The 26,551-nt window shown below is 39.1% G+C and overlaps 1 pseudogene; it reads right to left on the reverse strand.

Annotated features, from left to right (window-relative positions):
- Nucleotides 1-16,063: 16,063 nt before the first annotated feature.
- LOC144308951 (ferritin light chain pseudogene) lies at nt 16,064-16,719 on the reverse strand (annotated as a pseudogene).
- Between the last annotated feature and the right edge of the window lie 9,832 nt (nt 16,720-26,551).

Here is a 26,551-nt window from a genome sequence, read left to right on the forward strand (position 1 = left end):
GACTGTCTCTGCCCTACTCATTGTCAGCTGGGTCTGCTTGATACTAGAGGATGAAATAATACAAAAGCTCATTTCCTAACCATTTATGTGTCTGGCAGTTGATACCAGCTATTGTCCGGGATCTCTTTGGGAGCTCTGACCCAAACACTTTCTTATGGCCTTTCCAGGTGACTTTTTGGCTTCTGCACAGCGTGGTGGCTGGGTTCCAAGGAAGAATATCCCCATAGGACCAGATGGAAGGAAGTCATGTTGCCTTTTATGACTTAGTTACACAAGTCACAAAGCATCACTTCGGCCGTAGAAGCAGGCTTACCCAGATTCAAAGAACATGAATTTTACTTCTGTCAGCATTAAATTGCAAGAACATCATATGGGATAGGATATATTGGTGTTCTCATCTTTAAAAAATTCTTTGTCTCACTGAAAAAAAGTAGATCAGAGTTTATATTGGTTTCATAGTGCTGAGAGGACAGACTTAGAATTGGAATTCAGGACTGAGCAAAGGGGATCCTTAGGAAATCTATTAGCCTCTAAATTGGGATCTGTGGCAAGCTACGCTCCCAAAAGTGAACGTAAAGCAGAGAGAGATGGAACTTCATGAAAATTGCAACCTGTTTTTAGAACATTCAGTCTCTGATTGGATTAGGGTAATCTGCCTTTATTCTTCTCTGAAAATACAGTTAACTCTCCTGGGAGAAGATGATATCTTCTAGAGCCTTTGAAATTTTTCGTATACAAAGTATGGTATAAAGTCTAAAATTATCAGGCCAAAGTATTGAACAGAGTATAAATGGAATTAAACTACTATAAGCCTTTTATACTATTAACTCAGAGTAGACTGTGATAAGAATTTATTACTTTAGCAAGAATTTAGACATATCAATAGAAAGGTCAAAAGGGATTCCTATGAAAATATTGGGTTAATATTAAAAAAAAGGAGATTGAAAGAATATGGAGGTCACATAGAAAACAAATAGTAACATGGTAGATTTAAATTCAACCATATCAATAATTATATTAACTATTAAGGAGCTAAAAATTCAAAACATTGATTTTTTAACCTGATTTAAAAAGTAAGACAAAGCTACATGGTATTTTGAAACAAACATTGTATTTTATTTTATTTTAAATATTTTATTTATTTATTTATTCATGAGAGAGAGAGAGAGAAGCAGAGACATAGGCAGAAGGAGGAGCAGTTTCCACGGAAACCCGTGTTAAGCTCTCTGCTCAGAGAGGAGTCTGCTTCTCTCTCTCCCTCTGCCCCTCCCTGCTTGTGCTTTCTCACTTTCTCTCTGTCAAATAAATCAATAAAATCTTTTAAAAAAATCAGTATGAATTCAGACTTAAAGAATACTGGTGATCACAAAGTTTCACCACCCAATAATCTCTTTAAGGAAGAATTTGTTCCCTCACTTGTTTGCTCCCTCACATTTTGCCTCAGCTGCAGAGAGCCACAAGAGCATACCTGTTAACCTGGGCAACCCACATCCAAGTATTGATTATGGTAGGGTTCTACATTTCAGCCTGATCAGAGCCTTTCAGTCCACTAGGGGATAATCCTGATGGGCTGTGTACATTGCAGGCAGTGATGGTGTTGTCTGAGGCTTTGCTGGGACTAAAGTACAATTTAACTTTTCTCTTTGCCTAATCTTAACCCACCGCTACCCTTATTCACAGGTATTGCTATCTAGTAAATATCTTACACAGACAACTTTTCAATATCTGCTTTTGGAAACCCAACCTGACAAACACTATCAACAGACTTCCTAATCGATATTTTTTGTACATTATAGTCAACAACTATAGGACACACAGTTTTAAAAAGTGCATATGGAGCACGCACTTAGACATGTTCTGGGCCATATACCAAGTTTCAATCAATTTCAGTTATATTTCAGTTATATTTCATTATCATGATGCAATTAAATTAGATATCAGTAGCAATAAGGTGTCTAGAAAATCACCAAATATTTAGAGGTGAGGTACCACACATTAATCCATAAGTAGAAAAAATACAGAAAGGAAAAACTCTTGAATAGTTACTTCATAAAGGGGGAAATCCAAATTAAATAGTGAATAAAACATGAAAATATGTCCAATCTTATTATACATTTGGGAAACACATACTAAAACCATCATGAGATAGAATAAAGACCTGTCACAAGACAAAAATGCAAAGTAGTGACAGTATGACTGTTGGCAAGTATGTAGACTACAGCTCTCACAACGTCAGTGGGATTGTGAATTAGGACATCTCTTTTGGCATAATCCACTAAGGGTAAACATACATATAAACAGCAAGCCCACTGTTTTGTGGATACCCAGTGGTAATATATACTTGAACAAAAGTTTACATAGCAGTGCTATCTTGATAACTAAAAACTAGAAAAAAAAAGTTAAATGTCTATCAGTAATAGAATGTAAATGGTTTGTGGAATATCGGTACAGTAGAAAGCTACATAGCAATGAAAATGAACTAATCTCTAGAAAACATGGATGAATCCCACAAGTAATGTTGATCCAAAAAGGCCAGAAACGAGGAGTTTCATACTGTTTCATTCAACTTCTGTAAAATTAAAAAAAAAAAAACAGACCAAACTAACCCCTGATTTTAGGTTAAGGTAACAGTTACCTTTGGTGGGGACAATGAATTGGGTAGGTGTAGGAGAGGTCTTTTAGATGTACTGGAAGTGTCCGAGTTCTCTGGGTGTTGATTAAATTGGTGTGTTTGGTTTCTAAATGTCTGAGTTTTATATTTAATATTTGTACACTTCTCTGTTTATATGTTCTACTTCATTAAAAAGGTGTTTTGAAAAAACAGAGGTATGTCACAGTGATAGTTGTCTTGAATACCTTCGGGCCCTCTTCTTCTGTCCATTGGAGGCCAAACTTCTAAGCAAGACAGAAAAATCTCTTCATGATACAATCCCTGTCCACATTTCCAGCCTCATCTTTAGTGAGGTCCTATTGCTCATAACCTATGCGGAAAGATTTCTAGTTCTCCAGCGGTCATACTTTTGCAAACCTCCAGGTTTAGGTGTACGTGGTTCTCTCTTCCTAAACTTGCTTCTACTTCTCTTTTGCCTGATTACTTCCTGGTCAGAGAAGTCTTCAGTGGTCCCTGTTTTTATCTTATGTGTCTCCTGTATTGCTATTATGACTTCTTTTGCCTCTCTCAGTAACTTAACATTCCTGTACTTTGTAGCCTTTCTGGGATTGGCTCCATCATTGCCCTGGATATAAGTTACTTGAGAACAGAGTTCACCTCTCATGAAAAGTGGTGCCTGACAAACCCTTGGTATTCCGTTCTTGTTTCCTGAACACACAACTCCTTGTATCAAATGCCAGACCATATGTGGGCTGTACAAGGGCTATGTGCTCTGGAATTCACTTCCCCCAAGACGTTATGTGTTCATGCCCAGAGTTAACTCTGAGATGTTTAACCTGAACGGTGGAGGTTCTATCAGCCAGGGGCCAGAGTGCACAAGGGCACCAGTTATTTGAAAAGAAGGTCCTTAAAGTAATCAATATTTTAAATTATTAGAGAACTGAAAAAGCCAAAAGGGGATCTGAGGTATCTGAGAGGTAGTAGCTGAAACAAGTTATGCTATTCAAATCTAGAGGCTCCAAGGTGGGTCTCCACAGAATAGTTCCTTCTGACGGCCCCTCTGACCACATTTCTCCCTCCCATGTTGAGTCCTACAAGCTCCCGATGGAACTCTTTCTTGATAAAGCCTAACAAAGAGCAGCTGGAATTGCAAAAATGGGGTCTACGGTATCAGCCCAAGCTCCACAAAGCAGAGTACAGAAGGGGAGGTGTGCGGTTGAGAGGCAACAGCTAGTGGCCCAGCTCAGTGGGGCTGAGAGAGCTGTATCTGAACGAGAATTCAGAAGCATAACCTTTTTCATCTCTTCTAAAGGGATTAAGGGTCAGTGCTTAAACTGCTCTCTCGAGTATTATTTTAGTCTTCAGAGAGACCAAATGGCCAACTTGAACGTTCCCCTCAGTTCTGAGATGAAATGGAGCTTCCTGGACATCCTCAGGAGCAGACCTGGATAAGGAAGCATGTTTGGACAGAAGGACATACAGAACAGATTTTACAAACATTGGCTAACCTGAGCAGGATAGAAGGCCTTGGGATTTAGGGATTATAATAGTAACCATGGTGATTGTAATGTTTATGAGGCAAACTGCATGACCCAGTATATTTCCTACAGCTGTTGAAATATATCTCCATTTATAGATACTATTTCATTTAATAATAGCTAGAAGATGTAAAGTACTTCTTTTAAATGAGTAATTAGGGTTTCATTTAGCCTATCAACTCGAGAAGGACAAGGAAGTTTATCATATGCTGGTATTTTCAGCTGATTTTACTGGAAGATGCAATTTATACTCATCCCTTTGCAACTTGGGCCAATTTAACCAAGATTCCAATAAAAATCTATTTCTAAGTTTTATAGAAAAATAAATCTCATCTAAAAAAGCACAGTCTGCTTTTGCTATGATAGGGAGAGTACTAAAAAAACTTCACAGTATTAAAAAATTCCATAATAAATACAATTGTTTCAAGTGGAAAAGCAGTTTACAGTCCAAAAAGTTCCAGACTAGCAATAATGAGATTTCTTTACCTGTAGCAATTTCAATAATGATGGCATATTTTTGTGTTTGTGTATGTTTAATATCATAAATGTAACAAACCCAGCATATGCTCATGTTAATTTGGGTTTTATAATAATGGATTTTATTTTTTAAAATCTCATTAGCAGACATTGCTTATACAGCTGTATCAACCTTTATCAATTCCATCACCTATTGTTATGCTAAAACCACAGTTACTCAGTTTGAACTATGAAAACTCTGTATTTCAGAAACACTTGAGTAATGAATTTGGATGGCATCTTGTGTTGAAGAACAATTGTGTACTGCTCTCTTGTGTTTCTGCGAACCTTGCCTATGAAACACCAACTGCCCTTTGTTTGAGAGAATCTTTTCAAGGATATTTGTAGAGCAAAAGGCCTTGAGAGACAGAGATAGTGTCTCTCTCTCTCTGGAGTGAAAAACAGGCCTGCTTAATTTTCCTTACAAAAGATTCAGGTTCCTTAAACTAAGGATTCTTCTCCTGTAAGGGAGCTCACTGTGTGTGCAAGTATCACCTGGCTTTCCCTGCATCGCCCTGTGAGAACTGGGGCTTGGGAGAATTGGCACAAAAATGCTGATATCCTGGCTAATATTTGTATTAATTTTCTATTGATGCTATTTAAAAATTACCTCAAAGTTAGTGGCTTAAAACAACACACATTTATGGGGCACCTGGGTGGTTCGGTTGGTTAAACACCCAACTCTTGATCTCAGCTCAGGTCTTGATCTCAGGGTTGTGAGTTCAAGCCCTGCATTGGAAAGCAACAACACATTTTATTATCTTACAGTTCTGGGGGTCAGAAGACTGACACAGTTCTCACGGGGCTGACATCAAGGTGTCAGCAGGGATGTGATCCTTGTGGACATTCTAGGGAAGAATTCATTTCTTTGCCTTTTCCCGCTTCTAAAGGCTGACACTTGGTTTCTTGACTCATGGCCCCCTTCTTCCACCTTGAGAGCCAGCAAGGTAGTGTCTCTTTGGCCCTGATTCCATCCTCACATCTCTTTCTCTGACCCCAGCCAGGAAATTTTCTCAAGGATTCATGGGATTAGACCAGGCCCATCTGGACCATTCTAGGAGTGCCCCCCCACCACCCCACACACACTCAAGGTCTCTGAGCCAGTAGTCATTTGTCTACCAGTATCCGTGAAACTGGCAGGCTAACTTGTTCACTTGCTAGCAGAGTGAAACCTCAGGTTCTTGAAACTGTGACTTTTTGTTTGGAAATTGAATTCAAACATTTTAGCAAACATATCTAAATATAAGCAGAGCCTCTTTAATATTTCCATATTTAGAAAGCAGATGTCTGAACTTCTCAGGCCACAGGAACTAAATAAAAACTATTAAATGAACTTGAAAACTATTCTCAACCAAGTCACTGGTTCTCACGATGTAGCACGTACGGGAAAGTCCTGGGGACTTGTCTAATAGTCACATCTCCATTGCAGCTGCATCCACCTGAGATTCTATTCTGGCTTTGAAGGTAGAAATCCAAATGTTTAACCAGTGCCCCAAATGGTCCTTGCTTTGGGATCCACTTTTTTACCACCAGTTATTTTTGTTGCTTTAGTACTTAAATTTCTTTCTACTTGTATTGAAAGTGTCTACTTTAAATGGAAATCTAGAGTCATAATAGCAATTGGTACATTCATTATTTATTCATTAAAGAAAATGCTTCATGTAAAATGTTGAGGCCTTGTAATTGGTCAGCCGTGTTTAGATGTCTCATCAATGACACCAGTTATAGACCAGTGGAGGACACCACGTTCAAAAGCTCCCCATGTGAGGTTGTTCTAACAGGCATTGTGTTTGTGAATAATATAACTTCAGTTCAATTTATTCTAATTGCAAGGGTTTACTTGACATTTTACAATGACGATTTGGAAAAGATCATGAATGTTCATTTTGGGATGATAGAAACATTCATAGATAGCATGGTTGGATACAAACTAATAGGCTACTTCTGACTACCATTTTTATTTTATTTAATTTTTTTTATTGGAGTTCAATTTGCCAATATATAGCATAACACCCAGTGCTCATCCTGCCAAGTGCCCCCTTCGGTGCCCATCACCCTGACTACCATTTTTAAAGACACACATATACATCTAGGCTAACAGTGTCAGTGAACTGGAAACTCATCAAAGGAGCAGTAACTCATAAGCAAGAAAATTAAGAAAGACACCCAAATTGCAAAATTTCTTGCACAAATGGAAATGACGAAGTTTTCGGTCACTTCACCTAGGCTTATTGTTTGTAAGATTACATATGGCCATTCATCACTTTAGCTTGATTACTAATTTGTATCTGATTACTGGAAACTTGAAGCTTATTAGGGAAAAAAATATTTTACATTACCTTTATAGCCTGTGTGATATGGAGAAATTGGTGGCTGAATTGTCAAAGTATATCTAACTATTAAGATTACTTCATTGGGATGTTTTGGGGAGACCAAATTCTATTAAAAATTTTCCCCAGGCTTTCTATTCACCCAAGTAAGTGAATCCTCTAGTTTACCAATTTAACTATATTAAAAGTTCTAATTTTTAAAATCATTCATTTCACAAGAAGCTAGAATCCACTTATTCTCAAACTAGAAGGCTGTTTTTTTTTTTAAATGGGTGTTCTTGTTCTGTCACTTCATTAAGTAATCAACACAAATTTCCAAAGCCACCTCTTTTTAGTCTAAGATTAAAATAGAAATCCATTTCATTTACTATACAACGCCATTGTCCTTGCCATGTACACTTACGTGTGTCACAAGTTGGCATATTTATTTGACATCTGACAACAAATCATAAGCAGTAAAAATATTTTCATTAATTTAATAAACACTGATGAGGTCCAGGGCATCCATAAATGCTTGTGAGGTTGTGCACTGTGTGACTTCAGGGGTGCCATTCACATCATATTTATAAGTGTGGTACCCCTGGAGTTGTGCAGTGCGCAACCTGTGCAACTATATAAGGTGGCGCTGCATAATACAAAATGAGGCACGGTGATAGGTGCCAGCAATGAATATAAGGACAATGACATCAAAGTAGTTTTTCTTTCAGAACTTACAGTTTAGTAAGGGAGACTGGCAATTAAAGAAACCTGTGATAAATCCCATGGCAAAAGAAAGTGCAGAGCCTTCCTATCCATAGAGCTGTCTAATTAAAATGGATGAACAAATAAAGGTGAGCAGTTAAAGCTAGAACTTGCTCTGGGAACATTTCAAAGTATGGGATCTTAAATCAGACATTTTTTCTATAGCTTCTGAGTATTAACATGCAATTTAATCATAAATACTGTACTTGTGTAAATGAGGTAGGTGCTCTTTCTAACATCCTCCCTGCTCATGGTAAAGCCATAGCTATTAAATAAAACATGATTTTCCTATATGTTGTCTCAGGTCCATCCTGGCTCTGCCTCCTGATCTTACTAGTCCCATCTTGTGTGTCTCCATTGTGCACAGTCTGTTTTTTATCTTGTTCATACCCATTGGTCTATCCCACAATACTTCATGCTTCAAAGAGTCTATACATTTCCCAAGTCAAACTCAATTCAGTGTTCTTGGTACTCTAACCCAATTCTAAACCCTGGTTTTTGAACCTCAGCCTTTGAAGCCACTGCTTACTTCCAATATGAGTGTGAATTTTTTTTCTTAAAACCAAGTTTCTAGGTTCAAAATTTTTTTCTTATACATGGAAGCGTCTTTGAGAGCAGACATTTTGATATATTTTGTTCAGACATACCTCCAGTGCCTAGAATAATGCTTAGTGTTTGGTGCCCATGTTTTTTTTTTTTTTTTTTTTTTTTTTTTTTTAAGTGATTAGTCGTGTGTGGCCCAATAAACCAAGGATTCCAAGGGCTTTCTGCTGGGACCTGCTTCCAGCTGTTGATGTTTTTTTTGTTTTTCTGGGGAGCAGCTTGCTCAGTGCGTACTGTGCTACTCCCTGGGCTACCAACTCAGAACTTAGGTTCAGGGGCCAACATCCCTGAAAGGTGGAGTCCAGGGAGGTCCCACAGCTCAACAGTGCCTCCCCGTGGTAATGAGTCCAACTGCAACTGACTGACTCCAGCAGTCTCAGAAACTAGAACACCAAATTCCCTTAAATTTCATCATGGCAGGAAGACTGCTCATGGAAATACCAACCAATGACTTTGGATCTCAATCCTCTTCTTGTGTTGGCACTTAAATAAGAATACATTATGCTTAAGATTCCCAGTGCGGGCAATGTATATTTCTCTTCATGCTTTCATGCTTGTCTAACTAAAGGGATCACGGTGCAACTCTGGTAAGATTTTGGGAAAAATGAATACATTATTTCAGGAAGGTTTTCCTCTCTCTGTACCATTTTCACTCCAACAGTAAAATTGAATTCATGGCTGAGGTTTAGGAGCCCATTAAGCCGGTACACTTTCCATTCTGAACGTGAAGCCGGAATCTGACTCAAGTGCAGCAACCACATGCAGTAGTATTTCCCTGAGACTTTGATCCCAAATGGAGTCCCAGGGCTTTGTACATAACATAGCACTAATGTTACACGACCTCAAAAAATAAAGGCCTTGGTCTGGTCTGTGGAAAACATTTGAAGATCTCTCGATACATTGACTGCCATCCAAAGTCCATCGTGAACCCGCCTCAGGCCTCACCTTCACAACTGTGGGTAACGCCAGAGCCTTAGACCTCTGTCCTGTGCTTATTTCCTTCCCTGGCTGTTTCCAGGAAATAGTACTTAGCTGTTTGGGGTGAGAATTTCTATGCATCACAGCTATCTTAAAACCTAGCTAATGTTACCACAAATGGCTCTGGAATCTGGTGACTCAGGCCAGTATAGCTGGAGCAAATTTGGCAGACCTGGAAAGTCTCCACATAAAAACAGTGTCACCTTGTTTTTGGTGTCTTGTGTTTGTCATAGATCACATCCAGAAATTAATGGTCACCACACAGACATACTTTAAAAAAGTTTCTATTTCTGGAGAGAAGACCCTGTATTGGAATATCATTCATTAACAAACTATGCCTACAGCTGGCATGATGACTCTCTCTTCCAGGGCTGTTTAAAGAGAATTCTGGGAGTGCAAAAATTCTCAACATGATACTACTAGCCAGTAGGATCCAACAGTACATTAAGAAGATTATTCACTATGACCAAGTGGGATTTATCCCCGGGATGCAAGGTTGGTTCAACACTCATAAAACAATCAATGTGATAGATCACATCAATAAGAGAAAAAACAAGAACTGTATGAATCCTCTTAATAGATGCAGAGAAAGCATTTGACAAAATACAGCATCCATTCCTGATCAAAATTCTTCAGAGGGGATGCCTGGGTGGCTCAGCAGTTTAGCGCCCTATCAAAATACCTATCAAATCCCTATCAAAATACCATGGACTTTCTTCAGAGACTTGAAACAAATCATCTTAAGATTTGTGTGGAATCAGAAAAGACCCTAAATAGCCAGGGGAATATTGTAAAAGGAAACCAGAGGCAGGGGCATCACAATGCCGGATTTCAAGTTGTACTACAAAGCTGTGATCATTAAGACAATGTGGTACTGGCACAAAAATAGACACATAGATCAATGGAACAGAATAGAGAATCCAGAAATGGGCCGTCAACTCTATGGTCAACTAATATGCAACAAAGGAAGAAAGACTATCCACTGGAAAAATGACAGTCTCTTCCATAAATGGTGCTGGGAAAATTGGACAGTCACATGCAGAATGAAACTAGACCATTCTCTTACACTATACACAAAGATAAACTCAAAATGGACGAAAGATCTAAATGTGAGACAAGAATCCATCAAAATCCTAGAGGAGAACACAGGCAACACCCTTTTTGAACTTGGCCACAGCAACTTCTTGCAAGACACATCTATGAAGGCAAGAGAAACAAAAGCAAAAATGATGAACTATTGGGACTTCATCAAGATAAAAAGCTTCTCCACAGCAAAAGAAACAGTCAACAAAACTAAAAGACAACCTACAGAATGGGAGAAGATATTTGCAAATGACGTATCAGATAAAGGGCTAGTATCTAAGATCTATAAAGAACTGATTAAACTCAACACCCAATTAACAAACAATCCAATCATGAAATGGGCAAAAGACATAAACAGAAATCTCACAGAGGAAGACATAGACATGGCCAACAAGCACATGAGAAAATGCTCCGCATCACTTGCCATCAGGGAAATACAAATCAAAACCACAATGAAATACCACCTCACACCAGTGAGAATGGGGAAAATTAACAAGACAGGAAACAACAAATGTTGGAGAGGATGTGGAGAAAGGGGAACCCTCTTGCACTGTTGGTGGGAATGTGAACTGGCGCAGCCACTCTGGAAAACTGTGTGGAGGTTCCTCAAAGAGTTAAAAATAGACCTGCCCTACGACCCAGCAATTGCACTGCTGGGGATTTACCCCAAAGATACAGATGCAATGAAACGCTGGGACACCTGCACCCCAATGTTTATAGCAGCAATGTCCACAATAGCCAAACTGTGGAAGGAGCCTCGGTGTCCATCGAAAGATGAATGGATAAAGACGCTGTGGTCTATGTATACAATGGAATATTCCTCAGCCATTAGAAATGACAAATACCCACCAATTGCTTTGACGTGGATGGAACTGGAGGGTATTATGCTGAGTGAAGTAAGTCAATTGGAGAAGGACAAACATTATATGGTCTCATTCATTTGGGGGAATATAAAAAATAGTCAAAGGGAATAAAGGGGAAAGGAGAGAAAATGAGTGGGAAATATCAGTGAGGGTGACAGAGCATGAGAGACTCCTAACTCTGGGAAATGATCAAGGGGTAGTGGAAGGGGAGGTGGGTGGGGGGTGGGGGTGACTGGGTGATGGGCACTGAGGGAGGCACTGGATGGAATGAGCACTGGGTGTTATGCTATATGTTGGCAAATGGAACTCCAATAAAAAGTATACATATTAAAACAAATTCTGGGAGAGGCCTAATTCCTAAAGCCTTACAGTACCTGTGTGCATCCCTGCATTTCCTGGCCAAGAAAGCGCTCCTAACACCTACTTCCAGATTACACTTGAAGATGAATTACCATTCCATATGGCTGTTTAGGCCACTGTTATGGCCTGAATGTTCTGTCCTACCAAACTCATACGCTGAAGTCTTTAGCCCCCAGTGTGTCTGTATTAGGAGATGGGGCCCTAAGGAAATAATCAAAATTAACTGAGGTCATAATGGTAAGCTCTCGTCTTACAGGATTAGTGTCCTTATAAGGGGACACCAGAAACTTGCTCTCTTGGTCTCTCCATGTGCGCATATCAAAGAGAGGCCATGTGAGGAAATAGTGAGAAGGTAGCCATTTTTAAGCTGGGAGAAGCACTCTCACTGAAAACTGATCATGACTTGATTTTGGATTTTAGCCTCCAGAACTGTGAGAAAATTAATTCCTGCTGTTGAGGCCACCCAGTCTGTGATATTTTGTTATGGCAGCCCAAGCAGCCTACACTGACCCAGATTGTAAATAATAGAACCTGGGACATATGTTGCCATGGAAATATATACCTTTTTTTTTTGTCTTCTGTTCATAACTTAGTAAAGCATGAACAACAGTTGAATACAAGCCTAGAAATGTAGTTTTTTTTTCACCAAAAAGTATATATTTAAATTAAGTTCTGACCTTTGCAGTTATTTTCTTCTATGTGAAATTCAGACAAAGAATGTCATAATCAAGAAGAAAATCATTGTCAGATTGGAATTGTGAGTCAACCTCAAACTGAGATTTTTATTTGTGAAGTGATAAAATTTTAAATGAGGGACAAATGTATAAAAAGGGGGATTTACAATGCTAATCAAAGAATTAGGGATATCAGACATTTCAAATTTAGGATTATACTAATTAATAGTTTTTTATGTAGAAAGGGTAATTATTAGAGAAAAGTCTCTTTAGTAATTAGAGATGTGATTCATACTCTGAAAAATCACAGACTATGAAAAAAGTCTTTAGATAAAACATATTTGATTGTAACTATAAAATGAGATGGGTTCTTAAGTGCTATTCTAATGATTATTTTTTTTAAATCTTAGATTTTAGTGACTTATGTAGTAAGTGCCTAGTTAATGTTTATTGGATGAATCTGTAAGTTAGTTAAGGATTAAAGGCAATCCAAGAATGTAATTTTTAAAGCTGTTCAGAAATTCCTAAAGCATTATTTACTTTGACAGTTGGAAATGATAACTGGAAAGTAGTCTCAAAAATAAGGTAATTTTTGACATTAAAGGAAAGCAATATTGAAGGTCAAAGAAAGGGTGAGCTACTTTGAGTTTTTTCAAAAGAATTTTAAAAATTGCACATTATCGTCTTAATGGAAGTTTGGAATACATATGTTGTCAAATAAAAGTTCAATTAATTTTGGTAGATGCTATTAGGCTATGTAATGAAGAGGGAGGGAGGGGAGAAGGAAAGGAGAGATGGATAGGGAGATGGACAAGTTGTTCTCATAAGGAAAAATTATATTGGCCATTTCTACAAAGAGTACCTCCTTTAGCTAAAGCACTGTCAGGTGAACAAAGCTCTAGCCCATTTTCTGAGACCTTAAGTGTTCTTGACTAGATTTCAACCCTAGGTCTCTTAGCAACTCTTCCGTGATTACAGAAATCAACTTCCCTGACTCTATTGTGTTATAAGTAACATGAAATGATCACATTATCCAGTACCTTACCACTCTTAGAAATACAGAACTACCTTCCAGAATGTGATGGTCTGAAAAATTCAGAGCAGTAACTGTTTTGGTTGTATTGCAAGATTTTTAGGATCTCATCAACTTGTATTTTATTTTATTTTATTTTATTTTATTTTATTTTATTTTATTTTATTTTACTTTATTTTATTTTATTTTTGTTTTTTAATGTATTTTTTATTGGAGTTCGATTTGCCCACATATAGCATAACACCCAGTGCTCATCCCATCAAGTGCCCCCCTCAGTGCCCGTCACCCAGTCACCCCATCCCCCTGCCCTCCTCCCCTTCCACTACCCCTTGTTCATTTCGCAGAGTTAGGAGACTCTCATGTTCTGTCACCCTCTCTAATTTTTCCCTCTCATTTTCTCTCCTTTCCCCTTTATTCCCTTTCACTATTTTCACTAGTCCTTTTCACTATATTCCCTGTATGAGTGAAACTATATAATGATTGTCCTTCTCCAATTGACTTACTTCACTCAGCATAATACCCTCCAGTTCCATCCACGTTGAAGCAAATGGTGGGTATTTGTCGTTTCTAATGGCTGAGGAATATTCCATTGTATACATAGACCACAGCTTCTTTATCCATTCATCTTTCAATGGACACAGAGGCTCCTTCCACAGTTTGGCTATTGTGGACATTGCTGCTAGAAACATTGGGGTGCAGGTATCCTGCCATTTCACTGCATCTCTATCTTTGGGGTAAATCCCCAGCAGTGCAATTGCTGGGTCGTAGGGCAGGTCTATTTTTAACTCTTTGAGGAACCTCCACACAGTTTTCCAGAGTGGCTGCATCAGTTCACATTCCCACCAACAGTGCAAGAGGGTTCCCCTTTCTCCGCATCCTCTCCAACATTTGTTGTTTCCTGTCTTGTTAATTTTCCCCATTCTCACTGGTGTGAGGTGGTATCTCATTGTGGTTTTGATTTGTATTTCCCTGATGGCAAGTGATGCGGAGCATTTTCTCATGTGCTTTGTTGGCCACGTCTATGTCTTCCTCTGTGAGATTTCTGTTCATGTCTTTTGCCCATTTCATGATTGGATTGTTTGTTAATTGGGTGTTGAGTTTAATCAGTTCTTTATAGATCTTGGATACTAGCCCTTTATCTGATATGTCATTTGCAAATATCTTCTCCCATTCTGTAGGTTGTATTATTGTAAGTTTAACAAAAAAAAGCCTTATTTTTAATACTTCTTCCAGTTTCCATTTATTGTAAATGCAGGAAATAGACCAATACTCACCTGAGATAATGATAATGTGGCAGTAACTTTCTAACTCACCTTACTAGGAAGTGTAAGAACTTCAGTTGTTTGAGAACAGCAGATATATAGAGATTTATGCACTAATGTGCATTTTATTTTCTGCAATATGTATATTATAAATCATTCCTCTGCTTAGTATCGAATTAGGCAGTAACTGCAATTGATTCAAACCTCTGTATCAGAATTTGATGATAATGAAAGGCTAATAATACTAATATATCATATATTATGCCAGAGTTTCACTACGTTTTAACAAATATCTACCTATTTAGTTTCATTTTATATTTGGGTCTGAGCTGGAAGAGGAAATTATTCAACTTAATTTCCATATTGGCATAGTAAATGTAAAATCTCACTGGCAGAGCAGTAATGCAATTTGGCATTACATTTTACATCAATTTTGAATATGAATTTAACTTCAAGATGTGGCTATAGGTGAGCTGAAAAGATAGTGACATAAAAATGTGTTTCACAACTTAAATAAATAACTGGTAGACAGAATAACCACCCCCCCCAGAGACACCTACTTCCTAATTACCTGCCCACCTCCCTACCAGCCTGTGAATATGTTATGGTACATGGCAAAGCAGAATTAAAGTTGTAGATGCGGGATCCCTGGGTGGCGCAGCAGTTTGGCGCCTGCCTTTGGCCCAGGGCGCGATCCTGGAGACCCGGGATCGAATCCCACGTCGGGCTCCCGGTGCATGGAGCCTGCTTCTTGCTCTGCTTCTCTCTCTCTCTCTCTCTCTCTCTCTCTGTGACTATCATGAATAAACAAATAAAATCTTTAAAAAAAAAATAAAGTTGTAGATGCAACTAAGTTTGCTAATTAGATGATCTTAAAGACATTGTCTTGGATTGTCCAGGTGGGCCCAATGTCATCGGAAGGGTCCTTGTAAGTGTAATAGGCAGGCAGAAGAGAGGTCAGAGAAGATGTGGCTATGGAAGAGGCCAGAGGGACACACTGAGAGGATTTGAATCCCATTGCTGGCTAAAACACCTACTTACTTTTAATTTCATCTCCTATTTAAAATTAAGTTTGTTTTTTCAGACTTTATGTCTAATCACATTGTATTATTTTGGGTCTCGTTTCTATCACTCAGCATTGTCTACAAGATTCTTAATTGTTGAGGCATTAAGTGGAAATCTGTCCATTTTTATTGCTTTGTACTATTCAGTGAATGTATATGCCATAATTTATTTAAGCATTCTTTTTTTCTGAAAAAAAGCTTTATTGTTTCCATTTGGTCTATGGCTTGGGAGAGGACTCCAGGGTGTTAAAAAAAAAAAGTTTGCTGTCTAGTGGCTACTGAGAAAGGCTCCGGGGCACAAACCCTGGCCCCACAGTGATGCCAGAGGGGCCCCTCAAGGGCTGCTGGGCTTCAGAGGCTCCTAGTAATGCTTGAGGGGAGCTTTTCTTTTCTTAGATTTTATGTATCTATTCATGAGAGAGGCAGAGACAGAGGGAGAAGCAGGCTCCCTGTGGGGAGCCTGATGCAGGACTTGATCCTAGGACCCCGGGATCACTACCTGAGCCTAATGCAGACGCTCAACCACTGAGCCACCCAGGTGCCACCCCGGAGGAGAGCTTTTCTAAGAGATAGGGCCCAGCCCAACCTGGGAGCCAACCTGCCTGCAGAAGTGAGTCAGGTGGTGGCCATCTTCTTGATGAGTTTCATCTCCTCATCCTGGAAGTGGCTCTCAAGGGAGTCACAAAGATAGGGATCTGCCCTGGCACAGCCCAGGGCGTGCAGATCTAAAAGGTCCTGGTTCAGGTTATTCTGCAGGACCAGGGTAGTTTCCATGACACCCACAGTTTTACTACACTCCTCCTGGGAAGGCTTCTGCATGTCCTGGAAGAGGGTGCTGCTGCAGCGCTGGTTTTGCATTTTCAAGAGATGCTCAGCGCCCTGGGGCTTCTCCTCAGCCAACTCCCAGAAGAAGTGGCCTATGCCCTCCAGAGCCACATTGTCCCGGTGGAAATAGAAGCCCAAGAGAGGTAGGTGTAGGGAGGCCCACAGGTGCATGTTGGCTAGGTGGTTTAAGGGCAGCTTTCACCTCAGTGCAATAGTATTGACCACTGTGGGAGCTCATGGTTGATCAATGTTAAGGTGCTAAGCTCAAAATAGGGGGTCGGCTGGTCTTGGAGGCAGAGAATGGCTGAGAAGATGGCTTCGAAGGTTGCAACTGGGAAAAGGGCTGGAGGGGTGGTCAGAGGCTGGTAAAAGGGTCATGCCTGGGTCTGTTCATCCAAACATCGCTGAAGCAAGAGACAGATCCATGAGGCGGCAGGGCACAGTGCCTATGTCTTCTACTTTTGATGAACATTTGTGCTGTTTTCTGTTGGAGCCTGTTACAGTGCTTCTGTGAGTGTGTGTGTATGTACGTGTATTGTTTTTTCAAATTTTCATTTAAATTCCAGTTAACATAGTGTCATAATAGTTTCAGGTGTGCGATTTAGTGATCCACCACTTAAATATAACATGCAGTGCTCGTCGCAAGTGCCCTCATTAACACCTGTCTTTCATTTAGCACTTCCCCCCCACCCATGGATATGTATTTTTGCTGTGAATTAGGGTCTTGCATAAGTTTTGGATATTTGTCATCATGTCCTAAAATCTCTCTTCTCCAGTATCTCTCTGCTCTCGTTCTGGGACACCAGTTCAATTTAAGTTAGGCCTTGTCATTGTAACTCTGTGTCTTCCATATTTTCCATCCATTTTGTCTATTTTTGGATGAATTAGCAATAATTTTTCTAGTAACTAATTCTATCTTCAGTTGTATCTACTGTTAAAACTATATATTGAATTTTTATTTCATTATGTTTACAATTTTTGTAATATCTATTTAGTTCTTCTCTAAACTTAGTCCATCACTTTTTAGAACCCTCTCTTTCCCATCCATATTTTCCAGCTTGGATTTCATTTCCCCTACAGATATGGAGCTCCAATTAATTTTACTAGCTGTTTTTTAATTCAGATTATTCTCACTTATGTCATATTTTTCTATGTGTTTATGATTTAGACATTGATTTTTTTTTGGAATTTTATTTATTTATTTTATTTTTATTTTTTTTGGAATTTTATTTTATTTTATTTTTTTTATTTATTTTTTTATTGGTGTTCAATTTACTAACATACAGAATAACCCCCAGTTCCCGTCACCCATTCACTCCCACCCCCCGCCCTCCTCCCCTTCTACCACCCCTAGTTCGTTTCCCAGAGTTAGCAGTCTTTACGTTCTGTCTCCCTTTCTGATATTTCCCACACATTTCTTCTCCCTTCTCTTATATTCCCTTTCACTATTATTTATATTCCCCAAATGAATGAGAACATATAATGTTTGTCTTTCTCCGACTGACTTACTTCACTCAGCATAATACCCTCCAGTTCCATCCACGTTGAAGCAAATGGTGGGTATTTGTCATTTCTAATGGCTGAGGAATATTCCATTGTATACATAAACCACATCTTCTTTATCCATTCATCTTTCGATGGACACCGAGGCTCCTTCCACAGTTTGGCTATCGTGGCCATTGCTGCTATAAACATCGGGGTGCAGGTGTCCCGGCGTTTCATTGCATTTGTATCTTTGGGGTAAATCCCCAACAGTGCAATTGCTGGGTCGTAGGGCAGGTCTATTTTTAACTCTTTGAGGAACCTCCACACAGTTTTCCAGAGTGGCTGCACCAGTTCACATTCCCACCAACAGTGTAAGAGGGTTCCCTTTTCTCCGCATCCTCTCCAACATTTGTTGTTTCCTGCCTTGTTAATTTTCCCCATTCTCACTGGTGTGAGGTGGTATCTCATTGTGGTTTTGATTTGTATTTCTCTGATGGCAAGTGATGCGGAGCATTTTCTCATATGCATGTTGGCCATGTCTATGTCTTCCTCTGTGAGATTTCTCTTCATGTCTTTTGCCCATTTCATGATTGGATTGTTTCTTTGGTGTTGAGTTTAATAAGTTCTTTATAGATCTTGGAAACTAGCCCTTTATCTGATATGTCATTTGCAAATATCTTCTCCCATTCTGTACGTTGTCTTTTAGTTTTGTTGACTGTATCCTTTGCTGTGCAAAAGCTTCTTATCTTGATGAAGTCCCAATAGTTCATTTTTGCTTTTGTTTCTTTTGCCTTCGTGGATGTATCTTGCAAGAAGTTACTATGGCCGAGTTCAAAAAGGGTGTTGCCTTTGTTCTTCTCTAGGATTTTGATGGAATCTTGTCTCACATTTAGATCTTTCATCCATTTTGAGTTTATCTTTGTGTATGGTGAAAGAGAGTGGTCTAGTTTCATTCTTCTGCATGTGGATGCCCAATTTTCCCAGCACCATTTGTTGAAGAGACTGTCTTTCTTCCAATGGATAGTCTTTCCTCCTTTATCAAATATTAGTTGCCCATAAAGTTCAGGGTCCATTTCTGGATTCTCTATTCTGTTCCACTGATCTATGTGTCTGTTTTTGTGCCAGTACCACACTGTCTTGAGGACCACAGCTTTGTAGTACAACCTGAAATCTGGCATTGTGATGCCCCCAGATATGGTTTTCTTTTTTAAAATTCCCCTGGCTATTCAGGGTCTTTTCTGATTCGTTCTATGAGGCCAGCATCACCTTAATTCCAAAACCAGACAAAGACCCCACCAAAAAGGAGAATTACAGACCAATATCCCTGATGAACATGGATGCAAAAATTCTCAACAAGATATTGGCCAATAGGAACCAACAGTACATTAAGAAAATTATTCACCATGACCAAGTAGGATTTATCCCTGGGACACAAGGCTGGTTCAACACCCGTAAAACAATCAATGTGATTCATCATATCAGCAAGAGAAAAACCAAGAACCATATGATCCTCTCATTGGATGCAGAGAAAGCATTTGACAAAATACAGCATCCATTCCTGATCAAAACTCTTCAGAGTGTAGGGATAGAGGGAACATTCCTCGACATCTTAAAAGCCATCTATGAAAAGCCCACAGAAAATATCATTCTCAATGGGGAAGCACTGGGAGCCTTTCCCCTAAGATCAGGAACAAGACAGGGATGTCCACTCTCACCACTGCTGTTCAACATAGTACTGGAAGTCCTAGCCTCAGCAATCAGACAACAAAAAGACATTAAAGGCATTCAAATTGGCAAAGAAGAAGTCAAACTCTCCCTCTTCGCCGATGACATGATACTCTACATAGAAAACCCAAAAGTCTCCACCCCAAGATTGCTAGAACTCATACAGCAATTCGGTAGCGTGGCAGGATACAAAATCAATGCCCAGAAGTCAGTGGCATTTCTATACACTAACAATGAGACTGAAGAAAGAGAAATTAAGGAGTCAATCCCATTTACAATTGCACCCAAAAGCATAAGATACCTAGGAATAAACCTCACCAAAGATGTAAAGGATCTATACCCTCAAAACTATAGAACACTTCTGAAAGAAATTGAGGAAGACACAAAGAGATGGAAAAATATTCCATGCTCATGGATTGGCAGAATTAATATTGTGAAAATGTCAATGTTACCCAGGGCAATTTACACGTTTAATGCAATCCCTATCAAAATACCATGGACTTTCTTCAGAGAGTTAGAACAAACTATTTTAAGATTTGTGTGGAATCAGAATAGACATTGATTTTTTAAGAAGCCGTTTGTCACTCATGCCTCTAAAGATTACAATACAAAAACAAGAGTGAATTTTATCAAAATAGAGCATATTTCTTGAGTATATCCACAAAAATAAATTTCTATTAACACTCTTTTATACGAATACATTTTACTTGTTCATTATGGGGAGATCACTTGCTATAACCACACTCCTTACCACAGAATAGTCTTATAAATGTTTCTTGTACAATCTTTCTGATCAAATACTCTTTTTAATTACAGTAAACTTTAGTTTTTTAGGATAGTTTTAGATTCATAGCAAACATGAGCAGAAAGTACAGAGAATTACCATATACCCTCTATCCCCACAGGTGCACATCCTCCCCCACATCATCTCATTTGTTAGAATAGATGAACCTATGTTAATAGCATTATCACCTCAGTGTCTACATCAGTATTTGGCCTTAGTATTGTACGGTCTGTTTTAACAAATACATAATGACATCATCCACTGTCCTACAGAATACTTTCATTGCCATAAAAACCCTCTGTAAACATCCATGTGTAGGTTTTCACATGGACATGTTTTTTTTTTTTTTTTAAGAGTTTATTAGAGAGAGAGAGAGAGAGAACACGAGCAGGGAGAGTGGCAGAGGGAGAAGGAGCCTCTCCAATGTGGGCAGCCCATTTCAGGGTTTATCCTAGGGCCCCGAGGTCATGATCTGAGCATTTTAACTGACTGAACCACTCAGGCGCCCTGAACATAAGTTTTTAATTAATGTGAGCAAATACCAAGGAGCATACTGATCACATGTTAAGAGTATGTTTAATTTTATAAGAAACTGCTTGGGGCGCCTAGATGGCTAAATTGGTTAATCATCTGCCTTCTGCTTGGGTCATGATCTCAGGGTTCTGGGATTGAGCCCTGCGTGAGGCACCCTGCTCTGCTCAGCGGAGAGCCTGCTTCTCCCTCTGCTCCTCCCCCTGCTCATACACTAGCTCTCGCTCTCAGAAAGAAAAAGGAAAAAAAAAAACTGCAAAACTATCTTTCAAAGAGTCTGTATAATTTTGCCTTCTCACAAGCACTGGATGAGAATCCTGTTGATCCACATCCTCACCAGAATCTGGTGTTGTCAGTGATCTGGATTTTGGCCATTCTAATAGGCGCATAGTGGTCTGATGTTTTAAGTTACATTTCCCTTGTAACATATGATGTGGAGCATCTATTCGTATGTTTATTTGCCATCTGTATATTTTCTTCAGTGAGGAGTCTGTTAAGGTCTTTGGCCTATTTTTAAATTGATTCTTTTTTTAAGATTTTATTTATTCATGAGAGACAGAGGGAGACAGAGACATAGGCAGAGGGAGAAGCAGGCTCCCTGCTGGGAGCCCAATACCAGACTCGATCCCAGGACCCCCGAATCACAACTTGAGCCGAAGGCAGACACTGAACCTCTGAGCCACCCAGGCGCCCAATTTGATTCTTTTCTTAGTGTTGAGTTTTAAAAGTTCTTTGTATATTTTGGATAAAAGTCATTTATCAGATGTGTCTTTCACAAATACTTTCCCAGTCTGGATTATCTTCTCATTCTCTTGATGTCTTTTGCAGAGCAGAACTTTTTAATTTTAATGAAGCCCAGTTTATTCATTATTTCCTTCATGGATCATGCCTTTGGTGATAGATCTGAGAAGTCCTCACCATACTCAATGTTGTCTGGTTTTCTGCTATGTTTTCTTTTAGAAGTTTTGCGTTTTACATTTAGGTATGTGATACATTTTGAGTTAATTTTTGCAAATGTCTAAGGTCTGTGTTTAGATTTTTTCCCTGCATGTGGATATCCAGCATCATATGTGGATGTACTGCCTCATACAAAGAGTTAGGAAAGAAATCCCCTGCAACTGTCTTCTGAAAAATATTATAGAGAATAGACATAACTTCTTCCTTAAATGTTTAATAGAATTCAACAGTGAACCTATCTAGGCTTGATGAATTCTGTTATTGATCCAATTTATTTAATAAATATGGGCCTATTCAGAATGTCTTTTTCTTGCATGGATAATTTCTTTTCAATTCTATGTCTTCTATGAGTTTTGTAATATCGTATCCTTCAAGGAAGTAATCCATTTTATTTAGATTATCAAAATTGAGGATATAGAGTTGTTTATAGTATCCTTAATTATCCTTTCAGTGTCCATGGAATCTTTGGTGAGGTCTTCTCTTTCATGTCAATTTGAAATTTGTGTCCTTTTTTTTTAAGTTGGTGTATCAGTTTTACTGAACTTTTTAAAAAAAGATTTATTTACTTATTTATGAGAGAGAGAGAGAGAGAGAGAGGCAGAGACATAGGCAGAGGGGGAAGCAGGCTCTTTGCAGGAGCCAGATGCGGGACTCGATTCCAGGTCCCGGGATCACAACCTGCACCAAAGGCAGCCGCCCAACCACTGAGCCACCCAGGTGTCCCCAGTTTTACTGAACCTTTAAAAGAACCAGCTTTTGGTTTTCTCTTTTGGTTTCTTTATTCATTGATTTCTGCTCTAATTCATATTATTGCCATTCTTTTTTTTTTTTTTTTAGTTTTTATTTAAATTCCAGTTAACATACAGTGTAATATTAGGTTCAGGTGTACAATTTAGTGATTGAACACTTCCAGCACTCATCATGACAAGTGCCCTCCTTAATCCCCATTCCATGTTGAATGTATCCTCCCATCCACCTCCCCTCTGGTCACCGTCAGTGTGTACTCTATGTACAGAGTCTGTTTCATGGTTTTCCTCTCTCTTTCTTCCCCCACGATCATTTTTTTTAATTCCACATATAAATTATTTTGCTTAGCGTGATACTCTCTAGCTCTATCCATGTCATCACAAATGTCAAGGTTTCATTCTTTTTTATCACTGAGTAATAATCCATCATATATATATATATATATATATATATATATATATATATATATATACCACATCTTCATCCATTCATCAACTGATGGACATTTGTGCTCTTCCTGTAATTTGGCTACTGTTGATAATGCTATAAATATCAGAGTGCATGTATCACTTCGAATTAGTATCTTTATATTCTTTGGATAAATACCTAGTAGTGCAATTCCTAGGTGGTAGGGTGGCTCTATTTTTAACTTTTTGAGGAATCTTCATACTATTTTCTAGTGTGGCTGTACCAGTTTGCATCCCCACCAACATTGTAAAGAGGATTCCCCCTTCTCCATATCCTCACCAACATCTGTTGTTTCCTTTGTTGTTAATTTTAGCCATTCTGATGGTATGAGGTGATAATTCCTTGTAGTTTTGATTTGCATTTCCCTGATAAGTTATGATCACTTCCTCACGTGTCTGTTGGTCATCTGAGTATCTTTGGAAAAGTGTCTATTTATGTATTCTGCCCATTTTAACTGGATTATTTTTTTGAGTGTTGAATTTGAGAAGTTCTTTATGGATTTTGGATACTTTTTACAGATATGTAAATATATTTGCAAATATATTCTCCCATTCTGTAGGTTGCCTTTTAATTTTCTTGATTGTTTCCTTCTCTGTGTAGAAGTTTTTTATCTTGATGAATTCACAATCGCTTATTTTTGCTTTTGTTTCTATTACCTCCAGAAGCATGTCTTGTAAGAAGTTGCTATGGCCAAAGTCAGAGAGATTGCTGCCTGTATTCTCCTCTAGGATTTGATGGTTTCCTATCTCACATTTAGGCCTTTCATCCATTTTGACTTTGTTTTGTGTATGGTATAAGAAAGTGGCTTAGTTTCATTCTTCTGCCTGTTGCTGTCCAATTTTCCAAACACCATTTGCTGTACTTTTGTACTTATTGAGGCCTGATTTGTGACCCAGTATGTGATCTATTCTGGAGAATGGTCCATGTGCACTTGAAAGGAATGTGTATTCTGCTGCTCTGAATATATCTGTGAAGTTCATCTGGTCAGTGTGTCGTTCAAAGCCACTGTTTCCTTGTAGATCTTCAGCTTGGGTGACCTGTCCGTTGATATAAGTGGAGTGTTAACGTCCCCTACTATTATTGTATTATCAATGAGTTCTTTTATGTTTGTTAATAACTTTTTATGTATTAGAGTGCTCCCTTGTTGGATGCATAAATACTTACAATTGTTAGATCTTCTTGTTGGATTGTCCCCTTAAATATGATACAGTGCCCTCTTGCATCTCTTATTACAGTCTTTGTTTTAAAGTCTAGTATGTCTTTCATAAGTATTATGATTCCAGCTTTCTTTTGATGTCCATTTTCATGATAAATGTTTCTGTATCCCCTCACTTTCAATCTTCAGGTGTTTTTAGGTCTAAAATGAGTCTCTTATAGGTAGCATATAGATTAGTCTTGCTTTTTAAAAAGATTTTATTTATTTGAGAGAGAAAGTGCATGCCTGTGCATGTACATTAGTGGAGGGAGGGGCTGAAGGTGAGAGAGAAGCAGACTCCTTATGGAGCAGGGAGCCCAACACAGGACCCTATCCTAGAACCCTGGATCATGACCTGAGCCCAAGGCAGACCCTTAACCTACTGAAAGCCACCCAGGTACCCTGATGAGCCTTGGATTTTATCCATTCTGACACCTTGCATCTTTTGGAGCATTTAGTCCATTTATATTCAGAGTAATTATTGATATATATGTACTTATTGCCATTTTATTACTTGTTTTGTGCTTGTTTCTGGAGAGTTTTCCACACGTTGAGTCCCCTTTAATATTTCTTATGGGGATCGTTTAGTGCTCACGAACCTTTTAGTTTTTGTTTTTCTGGTAAACTTTGTCTCTCCTTCTATTCTGAATGATAGCCTTGCTGCGTAGACTATTCTTGGCTGCACATTCTTCCCATTCAGCATGTTGAGTATATCATGCCACTGTCTTCTGGCTTGCCTAGTTTCTGTGGAGAGATCTGCAGCTAGCCTTGGAGGTTTTCCCTTGCAAATCAGGGACTTCCTTTGTTGTGCTGCTTTGAAGATTTTTTTTTTCCATTGTCACCATATTTTGCAAATTTAATTACAATAAGTCTTGGCATTGGCCTGCTTTTGTTGATTTTGAAGTGAGTTCTCTGTGCCTTCTGAATCTGGATGTCTGTTTTCTTCCCCATATTAGGGAATCTTTCATTTATTATTCCTTAGAATACATTTTCTGCCCCCTTTTTCCTCTCCTTCATCTTCTGGAACTCCTGTAACGTGAATGTTACTATGTTTGATGGAGTCACTGTGTTTCCTAAGTCTACTCTCGTGTTTTATAATTCTTTCCCTCTTCTGTTCAGCTTCATTATTTTCCATTATTTTATCTTCTGTATCACATATGCATTCCTTTGCTTCTTCTAGCCTTGTGTTTATTGCATTAAGACTGATTTCAATTTCGGTTACTGCATTTTTCATTTCCAAGTAATTTTTTTTAACTCTTTTATCTCTGTGGTAAGTGCCTCCCTGAAGTCACCCATTCTCTTCTCAAGCCCAGTGAGTTTCCTTATGATTGTTGCTTTAGATTCTCCATCAGAATGTTACTTATATCTGTTTCGTTTAGATCCCTGGCCGTGACCTTATTTTGTTCTTTCATGTGGGATGAATTCCTCAATCTTGGCACTTTGTCTAAGTCTCTGTCTTCCTTTCTGTGTTAAAAAAGTTTATTATGTTTCCTGCTCCTGAGAGTAATGGCTTCATGAAGAGGTCATGTATTGTCCCGGGCCTGGTGCTTCAGGGAGTGTCTCCCATGTGTGCCATGTCTGCTCTGCTGCTGTGTTCTGGCCATTCCGTCCTTCAGACCAATCATCTGCAGACTCTCCTTGCCCACAGTGGGCAGCTTTGGTCGCTGGCCAGAATGTGGTGAATTGTAACTAGGTGTGCTCTGGTCTGCTGGTTAAATGAGACCTGATACCACTTTTGCTAGAACTGAAGCCCTGAAGAACTCTCTGGTTGGGAGACGTGGTCTGGGCAGGGGCTTCTGTTGGTCCTGTGAGGAAGGGGCCCTCTCTGCTGGGACTGAGGCCAGCTTGATGGAGATGGTTGGTCATAGCAGAGCACTGGGGTGTGGGCCCTGCTATAAGCAGGTTAGGCAGCCAGGGTTTGTGCTGTGCTGCTTCCTGCAGGTGACTCTGTGCTTATGCTCAGAGGTGTGGGATGGAAATGGCACCAGCCAGCTCCTTTGTCTCCAGAGAGCAGTCTCCATGCCCACGGCTCTCAGGGAAGTACTCTGAGAAGAGCGAATAATCCCTGCCTCCCCCATGTGTCCCACATGTTTTTCAGATCCCGTTTCCACACTGTCTGCCTCCAGCTCACCTGTCCGCCTTCTCTCCAGGAGCAGTGCAGTGCCCTTGGGGCTCTGT

This window comes from Canis aureus, chromosome X, assembly GCF_053574225.1.
Source record: "Canis aureus isolate CA01 chromosome X, VMU_Caureus_v.1.0, whole genome shotgun sequence".
NCBI lineage: Eukaryota > Metazoa > Chordata > Mammalia > Carnivora > Canidae > Canis > Canis aureus.